Here is a 12,527-nt window from a genome sequence, read left to right on the forward strand (position 1 = left end):
CTGGCATGAAAACAGACACATAGATCAATGGAACAGAATAAAGAAACCAGAAAGGGACCCACAATATATAGCCAACTAATCTTTGACAAAGCAGGAAATAATATCCAATGGGGGGAAAAAAGCAGTCTCTTCAGCAAAGGGTGTTGGGGAAACTGGACAGAGACATACAGAAGAATGAATCTGGAATACTTTCTTACACCATAAATAAAAGTAAACTCAACAATGGGTGAAAGACCTAAATATAAGACAAGACACCATCAAAATCCTATAGGAGAACACCGACAGTAACTTCTTTCACCTCAGTCATAGCAACTTCTTACTATTCATGTCTACGAGGCAAGGGAAACAAAGCAAAAATGAACTATTGGGACTTCATCAAGATAAAAAAAAAAGATTAAAAAAAAACACTTCTTCACGGTGAAGGAAACAATCAACAGAACTAAAAGGCAACTGATGGAATTGGAGAAGATATTTGCAAATGACATATCTGATAAAGGGTTAGTATCCAAAATCTAGAAGAACTTATCAAACTCAACACCCAAAAACCAAATAACCCAGTAAAGAAATGGGCAAAGGACGTGAACAGGTAATTTTCCAAAGAAGACATCCAGATGGCTAACAGACACATGAAAAGATGCTCAACACCACTCATCATTAGGGGGATACAAATCAAAACCACAATGATATATCACCTCACACCTGCCAGAATGTCTAAAATTAACAACTCAGGAAAACAATTGTTGGTGAGGATGCAGAGAAAGGGGAAATCTTTTCACTGGAAAATGCAACCTGGTGCAGCCAGTCTGGAAAGCAGTATGGAGTTTCCTCAAAAAATCAAAAATAAAGCTGCCCTACAACCCAGCATTTACACTACTAGGTATTTACCCAAAGGATAAAAATGATGATTCAAAGGAATTCACACACTTCTCTGTTTATAGCAGCATTACCAAAAAAAGCCAAATTATGGAAAGACAGCAAATGTCCATCAACTGACGAATGGATAAAGAAGATGTGACATTTATATACACCATAGAATATTACTTGGAGATCAAAAAGAACAAATTCTTGCCATTTGCAACAGTGCAGATGGAACTATAATGTATTATGCTAAGCAAAGTAAGCAAGTCAGAGAAAGATATATGACTTCATTCATATGTGGAATTTGAAAAACAAAACACATAAACATAGGGGAAGGGAAGGAAAACTAAGTAAAATCAGAGAGGGAGGCAAACCATAAGAGACTGTTAATACAGAGAACACATTGACGGTTGCTGGATGGTTGGGGGGGATAGGATAAATGGGTTATGGGCATTAAGGAGGGCACTTGTTGGGATAAGGACTGGGTGTTATATGGAACTGATGATTCACTAAATTCTACTCCTGAAACCATTATTGCACTATATGCTATCTAACTTGGATTTAAATAAAATTTTTAAAAAAGGCAAAAAAGAAAAAAGTAAAGACTGTAACAAGTGGCAAAGCAAGGCACTATATAATAATGAAGGGGAAAATCAAACAAGAAGGTATAACAATTGTAAATATTTATGCCCACAACATGAAAACACCCAAATATATAAAACAGTTAATAGCCCATATAAAGGAACTGATTAATAATAACTCAATAATAGCAAGGGACCTTAACACACCAATTACAACAATGGACAGATCATATAAGTGGAAAATAAACACAGAAACAATAGCTATAAATGACACACTGGAATAGATGGACTTAATAGATACATTCAGAATATTCCATCCTAAAACAGCAGAATACACCTTCTTTTCAAGTGCACATGAGATATTTTCCAGAATAGATCACATGAGGTATACATCAGTCCTCAAAATATACAAAAAGTTTGAAATCATACCAAGAACCTTTTCTGGCCAAAATCTTATGAAACTTGAAATTAATCCCAAGAAAAAATCTGGGATGACCACAAATACATGGAGGTTAAACAGAATGCCACTAAAGAAATAAAGAATACATGGAAAGAAATTAAAATGAAAACACAATGGTCCAAAACCTTTGGGATACAGCAAAAGTGGTCCTAAGAAGAAAATATGTAGCAATACAGGCTTACCACAAGAAAGAAGAAAATTATCAAATAAGCAAACTCACCTTATATCAAAAGGAGCTAGGAAAACAACAACAACAACAACAACAACAACAACAACAACAACAACAAAGAAGCTTAAAGCCAGCAGGGGAAGATGGTAATAAATATTAGAGGAGAAACAAATGATATAGAAACTAAAAACAAAACAAAAACAAACACAAAAAATCAATAGAACAGATCCATGAAACCAGGAGCTTGTTCTTTGAAAAAAAATAGAGAAATTGAAGAAATTGATAAAACTCAACAGATTTATCAAAAAGATAAAAGAAAGGATGTGGGGAATAAGCTTAGAAATTCCCTGGGCTTACACCAATGGGTTAACAAGGTGTAAAGAATTATAAAGCTGTAGGGTGCTCTCACCCAAGCTTGGATGAACAAGATATGACCCCCAGAATGAAGTCGAGAGGGGCAAAGGCCCAAGAATAAAATAGGGAGGGGCCTGAGCCCCAAGAATAGAGAGGGGTGCAAAGGCACCCAATACAAAAGTATATGAGGTAAGCAAGATTAGGCATTCAGGGCAAAAGTGTCCCCAAATTTAGTACTATAGCAGAAAGCTGCTTTCACAGAAGGAAAGGACGGAGTTAGGTAAACAGGTTAATTTGGCTATAAATTGCTGCACTGTGTTGTGGGTGAAGTTGCCGAGAGTGGAGATGATTAACCAAAGAAAGGTGCCGAGTTAACTCCAAGTTTATTTGTCCTACGCGTCTCATCCCCTAGTCTAGCTAAGATAAACAGAGGTGGTGCCTCATGTGTACTGTAAACAACCTTCCACCCAACTGCCTGATGTCAATATTTTGTTTTGTATTAACCCAAACCCTTAAACCCAAATATCTTCAAGACTCCCTTTCCCTAACATCCCCAAGTTAATGTTCACAGTTTCATTGTCTTTTTGTGAACGTCCATCACCATGTTTGTAAGCCTTCTGATCCTAATAAAAATTGGGCAAGGATCCTTATTTGGGGCTTTTGTCTTTTCCCAAACATTAGCCATCTCTGGCTTTTCATCTTGCATCCTGATCTCTTGCTAGACAAGAGAGAACTTTAGTCTTAAAGTCTACAACAAAAAGACACAAATGAAATCACAAATGAGAGAGGAGAAATGACAACCAACAACACAGAGAAACAAACAATTGTAAGAAAATATTATGTAAATCCATATGTCAACAAATTGGACAAAGCTGGAAGAGATGAATAAATTTCTAAAAACACGTAAATTACCAAAAAGGAATAAATAAATGGAAAACTTGAACAGTGTGATATCCAGTAAATAAATTGAATAAGTAATCAAAACATTTGCAATGAACAAAAGTCCAGGGCCAGATGGTTTTCACAGACAATTTTCTCCCAAACATTTAAAGAAGAGTTAATACTTATTCTTCTCTATTTTAAACAAATAGAAAAGGAGAACTTCCATATTCATATTCATTCTATATTCATATATTCTATATTCATTCATATTCATTCTATTTGGTCAAAATTACCATGGTAGTAAAACCAGAAAAAATATTCACTAAAAAAGAGGCATGTAGGTCAATATGCATGATGCACATGGATGTGAATACTCCCAATAAAATACTAGCAAAATGAATACAACAATATATATTTAAAAAATAACTCATTATGGGGGCACCTGGGTGGTTAAGTTGGTAAGGTGTCTAGCTCTTGATTTCAGCTCAGGTCATGATCTCATGGTTTGTGATCACAAGCCCCACGTTGGACTTTGCACTGGTAGTGTGGAACCTGTTTGGGATTCTCTCTCTCTCTCTCTCTCTCTCTCTCAACTCTGTCCCACCTCTGCTCACTCACTCTCTCGCTCTCTCTCTCTCTCTGTCTCAAAATAAATAAATAAAAATAAACTTAAAAATATTTAAAAAGCAACTTGTTATGATCAAGTGGCATTTATTCCTCTGTTGCAAGGGTGGTTCACTATGCACAATTCAATCATTGTGATACACCACATTAACAAAAGAAAGTATAAGAATCATATGATTATTTCAATAGGTGTGGGAAAAGGATTTTACAAAGTACAACATCCACTTATGAGAAAATCTTTCCAGATAGTAAGCTTAGAGGGAATATACCTCAACATAATAAAGGCCATCTGTGTGGCTAACAGACACATGAAAGGATGCTTAAAATCACTCATCATCAGGGAAATACAAATCAAAACCACACTGAGATACCACCTCACACTGGTCAGAGTGGTTAAAATTAACAACTTGGGAAACAACAGATGCTGGAGAGGATGTGGAGAAATGGGAACCCTCTTGCACTGTTGGTGGGAATGCAAACTGGTGCAGCCTCTCTAGAAAACAGTGTGGAGATTCCTCAAAAAATTAAAAATAGAATTACCCTATGACCCAACAATAGCACTACTAGGAATTTCTCCAAAGGATAGAAGAGTGCTGATTCATTGGGACACATGCACCCCCATATTTATAGCAGTGCTATCAACAATAGCCAAATTATGGAAAGAGACCAAATGTCCATCAACTAATGAATAGATAAAGAAGATGTGGTTTAAAAAAATTTTTTTAACGTTTATTTATTTTTGGGACAGAGAGAGACAGAGTATGAACGGGGGAGGGGCAGAGAGAGAGGGAGACACAGAATCGGAAACAGGCTCCAGGCTCCGAGCCATCAGCCCAGAGCCTGACGCAGGGCTCGAACTCACGGACCACGAGATCGTGACCTGGCTGAAGTCGGACGCTTAACCGACTGCGCCACCCAGGCGCCCCAGAAGATGTGGTTTATATATACAATGCAATACTACTTGACAATGAGCAATAATGAAATCTTGCCATTTGCAACAACGTGGACGGAACTGGAGGGTATTATGCTAAGTGAAATATGTTCAGTCAAAGAAACAGATATCATATGTTCTCACTCATATGTGGAATTTGAGAAACTTAACAGAAGACCATGGGGGAAGGGAAGGAAAACAAACTGAGACACTGTCAAACCATAAGAGACTCTTAAATACAGAGAACAAACTGAGGGCCAATGGGAGGGACTGGGGGGAGGGGAAAATGGGGGCTGGGCATTAAGGAGGGCACTTGTTGGAATGAGCACTGGATGTTGTATGTAAGTGATGAATCATGGAAATCTACTCCCAAAGCCAAGAACACACTATCTATATACTCTGTATGTTAGTTAACTTGACAATAAATTATATTAAAAAATAAACATAAATAAGTACATAAATAAATAAATAAATAAATAAATAAAATTTTAAAAAGACCATCTGTGAAAAACCCACAGCTAATATCGTCCTCAATGAAAAACTGAGAGTTTTTCCTCTATGATCAGGAACAAGATGTGGATCTTCGTTCTCACCACTGTTATTTAACACAGCACTGGAGGCCCTAGCTTCAGCAATCAGATAACAAAATGAAATAAAAGACATCCAAATGAGTAGGGCAGAAGTAAAACTTTCACTATTTGCAGAAATCCTGAAATAGTCCCCCCAAAAACTGCTAAAACTGACAAAATAATTCAGTAAAGTTGCAAGATATAAAATAAAGGTACAGAAATCTGTTGCATTTATACACACCAGTAACGAAGCAGCAGAAAGATAAATTAAGAAATGAATACTATTTACAATTGCATCAAAAGTAATAAGATACCTAGGAATAAACCTAACCAATGGTTTGAAAAACCTCTATGCTGAAAACTATAAAACACTGATGAAAGAAATTGAAGATGACACAAAGAAATGTAAAGACATTCCATGCTCATAGATTGGTAAAACAAATATTGTTCAAATGTCTATGCTAGCCAAAGTAATCTATACACTTAATGCAGTCCCTATCAAAACACCACCAGCATTTTTCACAGAGCTAGAACAAATAATCCTGAAATAGTATGGAACCACAAAAGACTCTACATATCCAAAGCAACCTTGAAAAGAAAAACAAACATAAGACATCACAATTATGTAATTTAAGTTATATTACTGTTGTGATAAAAACAGTAAAAAAAATAATGGTACTGACAGAAAAATAGACACATACATCCATGGAACAGAATAGAATTTAAACCTTAGAAATTAAACCATATCTATATGGTCAATTCATGTTTTAACAAATATGGAAAGAACATCCAATGGGAAAAAGACAGTCCCTTCAACAATGGTGTTGGGAAATCTGGGCAGTAATATGCAAAAGAATGAAATTGGACCATTTTCTTATACCACACACAAAAGAAATTTAAAGTGGATTAATGACCTAAATGTAAGACCTAAAACTATAAAAAAAATCCTAGAGGAGAACACAGGCAGTAACTCTTTGACATCAGCTATAGCAACTTGTTTCTACATATGTCTCCTGAGGCAAGCAATACAAAAGCAAAAAATAAACTATTGAGATTCCATGAAAATATAAGTTGCTGAGAATATATACAGATTGCCAATAGATACATGAAATTTGCTCAACATCATTGATCATCAGGGAACTATAAATAAAAACTCCAAGAGTTTTCAACTATTGAGACTTATTCAAAATAAAAGCTTCTGCACAGTGAAGGAAACTATCAACAAAACTAAAAGGCAACTGTTGGAATGGGAGAAGATATTTGCAAATGACATATGTGATAAAGGGCTAGTATCCAAACTTTATAAAGAACTTACCAAACTTAACATTCAAAAAAAACAAATAATCCAGTGAAAAAATGATCATAAGACATGAATAGACACCTTTCCAAAGAAGAAATTCAGATGTCTAACAGACATATGAAATGATGTTCAACACCACTCATCATTAGGGATATACAAATCAAAACCACAATGAGAAACCACTTCACACCTGTCAGAATGGCTAACATCAACAACACAAGAAACAGCAGGTGTTGGTAGGGATGCGGAGAATGAGGAACCCTCTTTCCCTATGGTGGTGCAAACTCGTGCAGCCACTCTGGAAATCCTTATGGAAGTTCCTCAGAAAGTTAAAAATAGAAATGCCCTAGTATCTTGCAAATACACTACTGTGTGTTTATCCAAAAAAAGAAAAAAAATCAAGGACACTGATTCAAAGGGATACATGCATAGCGATGTTCATAGCAGCAGTATCTACAATAGCCAAATTATGGAAACAGTCAAAGTATCCATTGACTGATGAATTAATAAAGAAGATGTGGCATATACATACAACATAATATTATTGAGTCACAAAAAGAATGATATCTTGCCATTTTCAAATACATAGATGGATTTAGAGAGTATTATATGAAGTGAAATAGTTAGAGAAAGACAAACACCTATTATTTCACTCGTATGTGTAATTTAATAAACAAAGCAAATGAGCAAAGGGGAAAAAATAGAGAGAGAGGTGAACCAAGAAACAGTCTTAACTGTAGAGACAGACTAATGCTTACTAGATGGGAGGTATGTGAGGAGATGTCTGAAATAGGTGTTGGGGATTAAGCAGTGTGCTTGTGATGAGCACAGGGTGACCTATGGAAATGTTGTATCACTATATTGTACACCTAAAACTAATATAACACTGTAAGTTATCTAAATGGAATAAAATAAATACTTAAAAATAAAAAAATAATAAAACTAAAAATAATAAAGTAATGCATAAAAATCATAGCATTTGATAATTGAATTTATTTGTCCCAGGTCATTGTATAGGCCATGATATGATGGATATTTTTGACCATTTATGTCCATTTTGGTGAATATCTATGAACAAGTATTGATGTGGTATAAGGTATATTCATTTTATTTTTATTTTTTTAATATATGAAATTTATTGTCAAATTGGTTTCCATACAACACCCAGTGCTCATCCCAAAAGATGCCCTCTTCAATGCCCATCACCTACCCTGTCCTCCCTCCCACCCCCCATCAACCCTCAGTTTGTTCTCAGTTTTTAAGTGTCTCTTATGCTTTGGCTCTCTCCCACTCTAACCTCTCTCTTTTTTTTTTTTCCTTTCCCTCCCCCATGGGTTCCTGTTAAGTTTCTCAGGATCCACATAAGAGTGAAAACATATGGTATATTCATTTTAAATATTAGCAGATATTAACAAACTATTGTTTTTAATGTTTATTTTTGAGAGGGGGGGATCTGAAGTGGGCTCTGCACTGACAGAAGAGAGCTATATGAGGGGTTCAAACTCACAAAATGGGAGATCATGACCTAAGCCAAAAATGGGAAGCTTATCCAACTGAGCCACCCAGGCATCCCAACACACTACTCTTGAAGGACGTTTCAATATACAGTTTACATTACTGTATGAGAGAACTTGTTTTTGCACACATTTGCATGCACTTTTATCAATTTTTGAAATGCTTGAAGAATGTTAACGAATAGTTGGTTGGTGAGAAATTATATCATTTGTTACTTTGATTTTCAGTTTTCATTTCCCTGATTACTGGTGAGATTATCTTTTCTTGTGTTTATTTTTCATTTGGGTTTTCTTTTTTATTTATTTACTTTGCCATCTATACACATATTTTCATGGGTATTAATGTATTATTTCTATATGTTGTTATATATGTGGGAGATATTTTGCCTGGTATATTGCTCCTAGTTCCATTTCTCTCATGTTATTTTTATTGTGGAGAACTATTCCACATATTTTATATGGCACTATTACTTTATTTGATCTCCAAATCTACATGTGACATTAGCCAACAAGGTGTTTTTTCCTCATTTTAAAGGTGAGAACTCTTGGGGCGTCCGGGTAGTTCAGTCGGTAGGTGTCCGACTTCAGCTCAGGTCATGATCTCATGGTTCATGAGTTTGAGCCCCGCCTCGGACTCTGCGCTGGCAGCTCAGAGTCTGGAGCCTGCTTCGGATTCAGTGTCTCCCTCTCTCTCCGCTCCTCCCCCACTCACACTCTGTCTCTCTCTCAAAAATAAATAAGCATTAAAAAAGTTAAAAAAATAAAGAGAACTCTAAATCTCAGAGAGGTAAAGAAATCTTCCTGGTATTACACAGCTAGTATGCGGCAATAGCAGGACTTAAAAAGTTAAGCCTATTTACCCCTCTATTAGTTTTCTACTGCAATTGTAACAGATTAGCTTAAAACAACACATATTTGTTATTTTACAATTCTAACAGGTTATAAGTCTAAGATAGGACTCACTGAGCCAAAATGAAGATGTCAACAGGGTTACATTTCTTCTGGAGGCTCTACAAGATAATCTATTTAGTTGCCTTTTCCAACTTTTTATGACCTGGATTTCCTGGGTCATGGCTCCTTTTCTCTATCTTCCAACCCAACAGCAGTGAGAGGAGTCTTTCTCACACTTTGTCACCCTGGAATTCTCCTCTGTCTTCCTCCTCCAATTTAAAGCACTGTTGTGATAATATTAGGCCCACACAGATAATACAAGATAATCTCATTTTAAAGTCAGATGATTAGCAACCTTAATTCTATCTGCAAACTTAATTCCTCTTTGTCATATAATTTAACATATTCACAAATTCTGGGGATTAGGACATGTACATCTTTGAGTAAGGCATTATTCTATCTACTTCATTCCCTCAAACTAGTGTCTTTTCCATTGTAACAGAATAACAAATAGCCAAAGAAGTAGATCAATTTGTTTGGAAGGTAAGGCTGAGAAGGGAGCAGTCTACCACAGCCTGGGCTATACTCTGAGTTTCTATTGTATTCACCTTTCCTGAAGCAACAGTTGAATCCTGAGAATGCCTGTGTTTTCTTCTTCTCATCTAAATAGAGATTTAGATTTCAAAACTTCACACAGTTATTTTTTCCAAATGGTTAACTTGTCATAAAGTAATTCATGCAAATTCAGCTGCCCTATAACTTGTTTTCAGACACCTGCACATGCTTTCTGTATACTGGTAGGCACTAATCCAAAAGCCTTAATGATAGAAATATAGAGTGAGAAATATTGAAGATACCTCAAAGATCAGCTAATAAGAAAATATAATTTTACAAGTGAGAAGACGGTGGACAAAGAAGGAAGGATAAGCAGTGAACTAGAAAGATTAGGAGGGGCAGATAACATCATGTAATCTTCTACCACAATATGAAGAAAGTATCGGCATGAGACCAAAGACAAGATGGGATCTGGGAGCAAGCATTGAATTGTAGGTACCCAAGAGTATAAACACTCTCCACAAGAGAATGGGTTATTTTGCTGTTAAAAAATGATGATATGGCATTGACTAGAATTTTTCTCAGGCGTCCTCAATTCAATAGAAAAACGATGCAATGAACAGAAGGTAGAAGATGACAGATGTTTGGCTATTTAATATAATGAAAAGTAATACAGAAGTTGAATGAGTTTTCTTGGGAGATTGTGAGCCTTCGGTTATTGGAAGCATCCAAGTAGAGTTTGTGTAGCCATTTGGAAAGAATACTTTATTTACAATTTCAGGTTTATTTTACTAATATTTTTTTCTTTGAATGAAAATCTACACGTCTGCTTAACCAAGAATATAAAACAGGTAAATGAGGTTTTTTTCTTTAATTTTTTAATGTTTATCTTTGAGAGAGAGAGAGAGAGAGAGAGAGAGAGAGAGAGAGAGAGACAGAGTGCAAATGGGGGAGGGACAGAGAGACAGGGAGGCACAGAATCTGAAACAGGGTCTAGGTTCTAAGCTGTCAGCACCAAGCCTGATGCAGGGCTCAAACTCATAGACCCTGAGATCATGACATGAGCCAAAGTTGGACGTTTAACCAACTAGGCCACAACCAGGTGCCCCAAAGATCCTTTAAGAGCACTGTGAGGCAACCTAATCTGGAAGCAAACACCTCCCCATGTCTTCTGAAGTCTCCTTTTGATCACTATATTTGTAATCCAAGATACCCCAGGAGAATTTAGGGGTCAGATGCTTAGAAGAACAAAGTTGTGACAGTGTTATAATGGATAAATTAGAATAGCAGAGGGACCGGCATTGACATACAACACATATTTGGGGAACAAGCTGGTTGATCAAGTAGTGAAAATATCAGGTACAACTGAGTCAACCTCGAAGTTGGAAAAGTCCCACCTGTCATTTTCCTAAAAATGAAGTTTACAAATGCAGCCATTTTATGGTAGGATTTTGCTCACCATGAAGCCCGGCTCAAGGCTATCTTTTTTATTCATCATTCACGTATTTCATTCATCAAGCATACTCAGCATCAAGTCTGTATCAAATGCTATGCTAGGCTCTGAGGCTATAATTGGAAGCATGAACGAGGTTCTCTCTGGTCTCACAGAGCTACCATTATAAGCTTTAAAGACAGGCAGTTAAACAAGAAATTTTAATAAACTGTTTAATATACAGGGTGTATTAGGAGTATATGGCAACGTCATCTAAAAGAGAAACACGGGAAGTCAGGAAAAAACTCTGGAAGAAGGGAATTTTAAAAAGAGACCCAAAAGATAAGTTAGAGAGTAAATAAGGTGAAGCATGTTGGAGCCAAATAGAACACATAAGATCTGGAGGTAAGAGAAAGCACACAGTACCTTGGAAAAATGGGAAACTGATATAATTCTGGCATGGGTGGATCATAGTATATGAGGTGAGGAAGGTCAAACAGTGAGCTAGAAAGATTAGTAAGGTGCACATCACAAAGGGCCATGTAGTCCTTGTTAAAGATTTTGGCTTTTGTCCTAGTGAAAATGAAGTCATTAGTTTTCTTAAAAGACAGTTATAACTTTCTTTTTCATGCATAGAAACACACACAAAAAGAAACAAAAGTGAGTTTATATTCACTTTCCATAATTAAAAAAATTAATATATGAAGTTTTGAAATTTAAACTTTAAACATTAAATTTCAAAATGAAAAATGCAAATCATTCTTTCTCAACCAGATCACTCCCCCTAAAGGAAACCACTGTTAAAAAAACATATTTTTATGACTATCAGAAAAAAAATCCTTACCCTACCATCTGTGTGTGTGTACACACACACACACACACACACACACACACACACATGTACAGTGTGGATGTATGTGTGTGCATGTGTGTATCTATAAAGCAAATGCAAGATGTTCACTCTTTTGTGCCTTGCCTTTTACTTAATGATATATCTTGGAGATATTTCCATATATGCATTCACACATACATATATTCAACACATTTTACCAGTTTGAATGTCTTCCTTACTCAGGGGCCCTGCTAAACTCTGTATTACTCTAATTTCAGTCAATACAGCAAACGCTGCTGGAGGGTGTTAAGTAAGGTATTAAGTAAAAATCACCTTTGTGGTTTGGGAAAAGTAGTTTTGGCTGTTATTTGAAGAGCAGAATATGTGGGACAGAAATTAAGGCAAAAATCACAGCAAGGTGGTTATTATAATGATCCTGTTAAGAGATGAGTATGGCTCAGACCAAGGCTATAGTAGTGGAGAAACAGAGAAGTAGGTGTATTCAAAAGACATTTAGAATACTGATATGACAGCATTTGTCAATGGAATGCATGTAGGAGAGTGAGACAAAAACT

At 36.0% G+C, this 12,527-nt stretch overlaps 1 pseudogene; it reads right to left on the reverse strand.

Moving 5' to 3' along the window:
- Positions 1-12,150: 12,150 nt before the first annotated feature.
- Positions 12,151-12,249, reverse strand: LOC111558840 (annotated as a pseudogene).
- Between the last annotated feature and the right edge of the window lie 278 nt (positions 12,250-12,527).

The sequence above is a fragment of the Felis catus genome, chromosome X, assembly GCF_018350175.1.
Source record: "Felis catus isolate Fca126 chromosome X, F.catus_Fca126_mat1.0, whole genome shotgun sequence".
NCBI lineage: Eukaryota > Metazoa > Chordata > Mammalia > Carnivora > Felidae > Felis > Felis catus.